This window comes from Cyprinodon tularosa, unplaced genomic scaffold, assembly GCF_016077235.1.
Source record: "Cyprinodon tularosa strain WSP-4 unplaced genomic scaffold, ASM1607723v1 ctg134, whole genome shotgun sequence".
NCBI lineage: Eukaryota > Metazoa > Chordata > Actinopteri > Cyprinodontiformes > Cyprinodontidae > Cyprinodon > Cyprinodon tularosa.
In genome coordinates, this window is record NW_024038158.1 from 1,365,243 (window position 1) to 1,373,405 (window position 8,163).

An 8,163-nucleotide genomic window follows, 5' to 3' on the forward strand; every position below is an offset into this window, starting at 1 on the left:
GCTTGGATCATATCTAACTCATTGTTTCTGAAATCACTCTGAGTAAAACTCACTCCTCCATGCAACACTAAGCCTCTGCTTATTATGGCTCATTTATCAGCTTCATCTAAATAAAGCTGCTCCTGCTGGGCAGGAGACACATTCAAGACTGCATCGCATCGTTTGCATCAGGTACGGAGAGGATTAGGGACACTGAAAAAATAAAAAAAAATTGACAGATTTTTAAATTTTATTTCAGTTTAATATGGGAAAAAAGTCTGACTTTTATCACAGAATTCTGACTTTTTTTTTAGTTTCTGACTTTTTTTCTAAAAAATTCTGACTTTTTTCTCAGAATTCTCTTTAATCTTAGAATTCTGACTTTTTTTTCCTCAAAATTCTGACTTTTCTTCTCAGAATACTGACTTTAATCTCAGAATTCTGATTTTAATCTTAGAATTCTGACTTTTTATCAGATTTCTGACTTTCATCTCAATTTTGACTTTAATCTCAGAATACTGACTTTAATCTGAGCATTCTGACTTTTTTCTCAAAATTCTGACTTTTTTTCAGAATTCTGACTTTAATCTCAGAATTCTGACTTTTTCTCAGAATTCTGTCTTTAATCTGAAAATTCTGACTTTTTTTCTCAAAATTCTGACTTTTTTCTCAGAATTTTGATTTTTTATCGCAGAATAATGACTTAAATCTAAGAATTCTGACTTTAATCTTAGAATTCTGACTTTTTCTCAAAATTCTGACTTTTTTCTTGGAATTTTGACTTTAATCTCAGAATTCTGACTTTAATCTGAAAATTCTGAATTTTTTCCCCTCAAAATTCTGACTTTTTTTTAAAGAATATTGACTTTAATCTCAGAATTCTGACTTTAATCTGAAAATTCTGACTTTTTTTCTAAAAATTCTGACTTTTTTTTAAAGAATTTTGACTTTAATCTCAGAATACTGACTTTAATCTCAGAATTCATACTTTTTTTTCAGAATTCTGACTTTAATCTCAGAATTCTGACTTTAATCTCAGAATTTTGTATCTTAATGCCGATGGGCACCATGAAGGAAGAGATGTGGGAGCATTCAGCTTCACAGGCAAAGATGTGAGTTGTTTGGGAGGGCCAGTAACACATTGGTGGAAAACACATTCCCCGGGGGTCCCCGGTGATGCTATTTCATTAATGGAAGAGCAGAAGGTGATTAAAACAAGAGAGCTAATCTCTAAAACAGACGTGGCTACGGCTTGATGCTGACATGTTGTTAGCTGTCAGAATTCAGTCAGAATTATGAGATTAAAGTCAGAATTCTGACTTTTTTCTTTTTTTACTGAAATAAAATGTAAAACTCAGTTACATTTGTTGTTTTTTTTTCAGTGGCCCTAATCCTCTTCTGCAATCAGGTGTCATGGAGCAAAAAATTCTCATTTCATTTATATTTTGTTGTTCATTTCACCATTATATATTTTTTTGATATAAAACATCCACATTATGAATTTTTATATCACTGCTTTATGCACTTTTTTGTCTTATTCGAACCCTTGTGGCTCACACTGAAACGACTGTAATTGCACCTTTTTTCTTTGTAAGAAGTGATAATAAAGATGCATCAAAAAAAGGTATCACAGATACAAAGGAATAGTCTAAAAGGTGTGTTTATTTTTGCCTTTTCTCTTGTAAGCTGGATGTTTCTTCTACAGTATTAGAAATATCATCACTCTGAGGTCACTGCAGTGTTACCTGCAAGTCATCCAAAATAACCACTGGTGTTATCATTGCATAGTCAGCTTGGTTATTCATCTGCTGAGTAAGGATGACAGGGATGCGCTTCTGAGCAAGAATTGCATGTCGTTATTTTTATTTTTTTGTTTGTTCTAGTTTTTTTTTAACCTGCTGATCTTTTATTCCAGGTCTCGCCAAACTGTGTCATAAAAAAAAAATTGTAAAAATAAAGTACATCGGCTGGTGACGATCATCCACCCTCTTATTCACTACAAAACCACATTGTTCTGTTCACATATTATTTTAAAGCAGTCAAGATAGTCTCGCTTAGTTTCCGCTCTACTTCTACAAAAATCCGCTGCTCTTTCATCCCATCCTCTCTGCCTGACACCCTGCAAACAGCAGTTACAAATGTGCTGCATGGTTTTGTGGTTGGTTCCAAGGTCCAGGTTCACACTGGCATGACTCACTCCATAAACCAAACTCTGGCATGGTAAAAGCTTTCCAAAGGTTTGGTTTTAAAGGGTAATATAAGACTCATAGAAGATGTTATATGTTAGATTTTGAATCTGAGCAGAGGCATGGCTCAACACAGACGGGCTACCTCCTCCGGACAAGACTCTGCTGTCCATCCACACCTCAAGGTCAAAGGACATTCGTTTGAGAACCAGAATGTTCACATTTTGGACAAAGAAGACAGGTGGTTTGAAAGGGATGTGAAGGAAGTCTTTTATGTTAAGAGAGAAAAAACAACCTTAAACAGATGGGCTCATTTCAGGTTACAGCTCTCCCAACCCTACGATTCCTTCCCACTATCATCTCAACCCTCATCGCTATGCAGGGACAAAGACATCTCACCAGGCCAACCAGGCCAACAATGACCCTAAAGACTCAATAATGACCCTTAAGACTCCCTTTTTTAGATGCATAAGTCAGTATCGGGTATTGCAGACCAACAATGACCTCAAAAACTCCCCATTACTAAGGGGTGGACTGTGGTGTTTTTTCGGTTTAATCTGCATGTTTTCTAGGCCATAACAAGGCTTCGCTTGGCTACACTACAGAGCCTGGAAATCAACACTAATCCAGACATTTTGAACTGTAAAAGCTTCCTCGATGGGAAGCAAAACATCTTCAAACTTGGAAAAGAAATTCCAGTGGTTTGTTTTTTTTTTACTTTTTTTTTGGAACAACCCATATCATGATGAAACATAGTGGTGGCAGCATCATGCTAAGGGCATGGAACGCAGGGCAGCTATCCTCTATTTTGTTCAGCCAACTGCATTAAACCCCCTTTAAAAAAGCTTGACTTTTCTTTTTTGGAAATTGCAGAAAAGTTATTTTTAGTCATGTTTTTTTTTTTTTTTCTTAAATGATTCACACAGTACATGATGTAAAAGGCTGCTGTCATGGATCCCATATCTCTTAGAGATTACAGACGTTTAAAAATGTATAAAAAGTTTTACACAAAGTTTAATTGCTCTGAGTGGGTGCAGTTCTGCTCACCACAGATAAGACCGGCAAAGGGATGAAGGAATAACTAGTTTATGAGCTAACTCTGGAATGATTTCTTCTTCAACCCTTGACAGCTTTGCTAGGCAACATGTGTTTAAATAGTTATTTGAATTATTTGGTGACGAATAGATAGATCTTGGTGTTTTGTTCAAATATTTATACCATCTTTGATGTCATTTTCTTTTACTATGTGTTTCTTTTTTTACTGTTTTCATGTTTTTGGCTGGTCTCCATTAAAAGATACACTTTATGCTTTACTTTTGCTAAGAGTCTGTCTGCGTCTGGACTTCTCTAACCTGCATTAGTTCTTCTAACCTGTCAGGTTCTGAAAATATTTCAGGTCCCAATTTAAATTACCCCACAGATTTTTTTTTTTTTTTCCTTAGGATATTTAGTAATGGACAATTTGAAAACTTTAATTTACTTATTTTATTGATTTGAAAGTTTGCTTGGACTAAAAAATGATATTTTATACTCTGCCAGATCCAACACCTAAATCTGGTCAGTGAAGGCTATTTATGCAGCCCTCAAGAGCCAAAACAGACATATTAAAGGTATAGTGGAGGATTTTATCTAATTTTTGAAAAGACCCACCCTCTCGACTGTAAAACAAAAAAAAACTTCTCATGCACAAACCTTTACCTGCTCCCAAGAGTCAATCAACGTCAATCGAATGCGTACGAGAGCGTGCACAAGCCCATTTCTCCTTGTGCACACTCTGTTTAAAAGTTGCTGTTTGCATCGTTCATACAAGCTTACTTTCTAAAAGAAGATTTGCAAATTTTCCACTTTGTCAGACTGAAAATGGGGACGAGCATGTAGGACGGCCTTACGTAAACATATCACCAGATTGATTGACAATTAGACCACTTATTTTGATGATCCATCCGCAAAAAGAACTGCCTTCACTATACCTTTAAGTAAAGTACAGACATATGTTCTGTTAAAGGGGCAGTGTGTAAGAAATTCGACCTTTATTAGCAAAATTTAAGAATTCCTTTAAAAAATACATCATTACTCCACAAAAGCCTAATATCATCATATCCATAATTAAAGCCTTCTCATAACTTAGAATTAATAGTCCATAAATATATAGGGGGGGGGGGGGGGGTGCACTCAATGGGAGACACCATGTTTTAAATAGAGTAGCTGGAAGGGGACAAACTTGCCAGCCTTACGCATTTTTACATTAGGAGTTTAATACAAGTAAAACGGCTGTAGATCATTTGCACCTTCTGTTGCAATGGAGGACCACCTGTACTGTTTGCCAAGTGGTAGTCAGGAGACACATAGATGCATAGATGACACATAAGAACATCTATACAAGAAGAACAGACTGTGGTGGTGAGACTGAGAATGGATGATGGCGGTTCCTTTGATAGAACAAAAGATTTTAGATAGTACAACTGTGTTAAACTTTACAACAAACTTTATTCCACGCCTTTCAGAATATTTTTGTGGGGATATTTTTTTTTTGCACTCCGTCTCTGGCTATAATCTGTTTCCTGTCTGATGGGATAGAAGAGAACATCACAGGCAGTTTAAGTCCAGAATGGAAACAGAAGGATGCTTTCTGTACACAACAAGCCCTTAACAATTACTGCATGTAATGTAAAGGGTCGGAGGTCATCCGCCAGCAGTCAGCTGACCTAAAAGGACAACAAATTGATGCTTTAACTTGTCACACATTGAGAATTATCTCACTGGCACCAGAAGAAGCATGAGATATTCAGATTTAAATCGATGGACTAAACAATAGGACACCATTATCTAAGCATACAGGATTTATTCAGCCCTTAGAAATCAGGTTTATCCACCTTCCATCAGAACATTTTTTATAGATTCAAAATGTACATCATTTAAACTCAGTATTTCTCCATGCGTGCCATGGGGACCTCAGCGTGAGATCTGAAGTTGTAGAGAAGTCTATAACAGAATCAGTTTATTGCCAAGTTGGTTTGCATAATGAATTTGACTTGGTGTTGATGGTGCAGACAAATTAGATTTATAATCAGAATATGGAATTTATAATAAATAAGAAAGTAAAGTTCATTTATATAGCACCTTTCACAGACATCGAGGTCACAAAGTGTCCTTTTTGCCATTTATAGCTATATACAATACAAAATATCCTATATACAATATATAGTAAAGTAGCAGACATTCAAAATGGCCCTTCCCAGCCAAACGGCAACCTACTTCCCTCCAACTCCCAGCAAAATCCCCCCAACTTCCAGCCCCTGGAGTGAGCCCCTCTTGCATATTTTTTACTGACTCCACCCTTTCGCTGAATTACAGGATCTGACCAGGAGATGGCGCTTCTCTTTAGATCTTGTCCACAAATAATGACAGAAAGAATATTTTATTACAAAGATTGATGTTTAAAAGGAATTGTAGGGGATCAGTCAAGGAACAGCAAGGGCCCATAAAGGAAAGGTGGGAAATTCTGAATGGGGATCACCCAAAATCTTCCCTGAATGCCTCAGAGTCCTGGAGGTGTACAGATCCCGGAGAGATGGAAGATTGATGGAGGATTAGAAGTGCACCACCATTGTCCTTGGCAGGTTGAATTTTTTCAGCTACCGTAGGAAGCACATCCTCTGCTGGGTTAAGGCCATGGTTTTTATAATCAGCAAATCCTGCAATGAGGAGATTCATATTGACTGACTTAAGAACTTTGTTTTTAGTCCAGTCTATCTGTCGTTCTCTGTGAACAGGATAACTTGAAAAATCATGAACTGATTTTAATAAAATTTTTACCAAAGGTGTACCTAAGGCCAAGGAACAATCCCTTAAATACTGGTGATGATCCACCTCATAATCCGAATGCAGGAATTAAAAAATGATATATTTTTTTAACAATATTTGGTGGAACAAGCAGTTCCAGACTAAACCAGAGGGTGGCAGCAGTGACTACTGACAGATTCAGCATTGGATTTAAAATAGTCCAGAAGAGGAAATGAAGAAGCTGAGAGCAGAACAAACACCAGAGGCTGCAGGCATATGCTGTGCCCTATTTATAAACTTATGGAAGGATTATAAACAAATTATTACCAAAGTTAATTAAAGGTCAGTCCAAGGTAAAATTTGCTAAAATTTGGTAATGATCCAGATGATGTGTGAGCTTTATCTATAGGTGAAAGTGACAATATGGGGCAGAATCTGTGCTCACCTGTGTTCTTTTCTGGTTTGTTTATGGAACAACCAGATTATCTAACTGAAAAGAAATCTGGCAGTAGTACATTTATCCACAAGGGGGCAGTGTCGACCAGCTGGTAAACTGATTGCAAACAATAATAATACAAAAACACAAGAAAACTTCAGAATAAAAAAAAAGGTTTTTAAAGGGTGATGTTTGGCCTAAAATGTTAAAAAGTTATTTGCAGAATTATGACCTATTTCTTTATTTATTAAAAGTGCTGAAAGCAGTGACAATATAGAGGATTCATACATTTTATGATGGATAACGTTGAATAAAATACATTTAAATTCATCTGACAACTATATGCTATTATTCTCCAATTATATAGAACCCTGAGATTATATAGAAGACTGAAACTGTTTCACTCTGTTTATTAAATTTTTTTGGTTTAATTTACTATTTTTGTAAAAAGAAACAAATTATTATAGAATAGAATCAGCACCTGTTTTGTTCTAATTAAAGTCAAAGTAGAGAGCAGGATTTTACAGAAATGATTGAGTCTGAAAGTTTAATTTTAGTGTTTTTAGTTTTTTTTTTTTTTTTAACTAAAACACATAGCTGGAAATGTGCTCCAAAGAAAGAGAAATCTAATATCAGTGATCCATCACAACCCTAAAGTAGCTCACCATAACTGTCTTTAAAAACAAGAAAATATTAAAATTCTAATCTAAAAATATTATTTTAAATGTATTTCACCACTGATAGCAAAACAGGTAATACCAACAACCTTTATTCTTACTCTGCCAACAACTAAACACATTAAACGTTTATTCAAAGCATGAAACAAAAAAAAAAGCAAAAAGAAAAGCTTTTATTCCATTAATGTCCATCTTTCATAACAGTGACCAATGATACAGATTTTTATTAACTCAACCTCCAAAAACAGTTCAGACAACAATATTTTTTAAGAATATCTCTGCGTTCATTTTAAAATTACTGCTTGTGTGTTTAAAAACCCTTAAAATTGCATTTTATCATCTATACAGAAAGATAAAGCAGGAACGAAGACAAACATCTGTCTGAAGAAAAGTAAGCAGATTAACAACATTTGTTTTTTTTAACATTAAAAAAATAAATATACAGCTAAAGACATTGTTGAGCCATATCTTTAGATTATGCAACCCCCTTTACTCCGATGCCTCTAAATTAAATCCAGTTCAAGCATTTGCCTTCAGAATTAATGACCTGACAGCGAAGCTGCACCAGCGCCTTCAGAATTAGGAACTGACACACCTGAGTGTAATTAATCAACTATTTTCAAAAAAGGGCGCACCACTGTGAAACAGGGTAGTGGCAGTGTAATGCTGGGGAGGAACCTTTAGTGAGAATGAACCTAAACAGTTAAAAAATAAAATGTTTCTTTAACATCTAGCAAGTTAATATAACTATTTAAGATAACATTTGGTTCAACTCCCAGTTTGTGTAGGATTTACTCCGTAGCCAGTGCCAACTTTTCAGAGTTCATTTTACTACTGTAATTCTCGGACTATTAGCCGCAGCTGAATATAAGCCACAGAAGCTAAATTGCATGATTTGTACATATACAAGCCGCACCGGACTATAAGCCGCAGGTTTTTTATGTTTAATATCCGTCTTTCTCGCTGTCGTTCTGTCTCGTACCACTCGTGGTAGACATCTGCTTTCGTAGGACCTCCGCATTCCCCCACGTGCGGCTACCGTACTTGTGTGTTGAAGCAAATGTGACGTCAACATGGTGGATGGTAAAAATCATAGATTAGC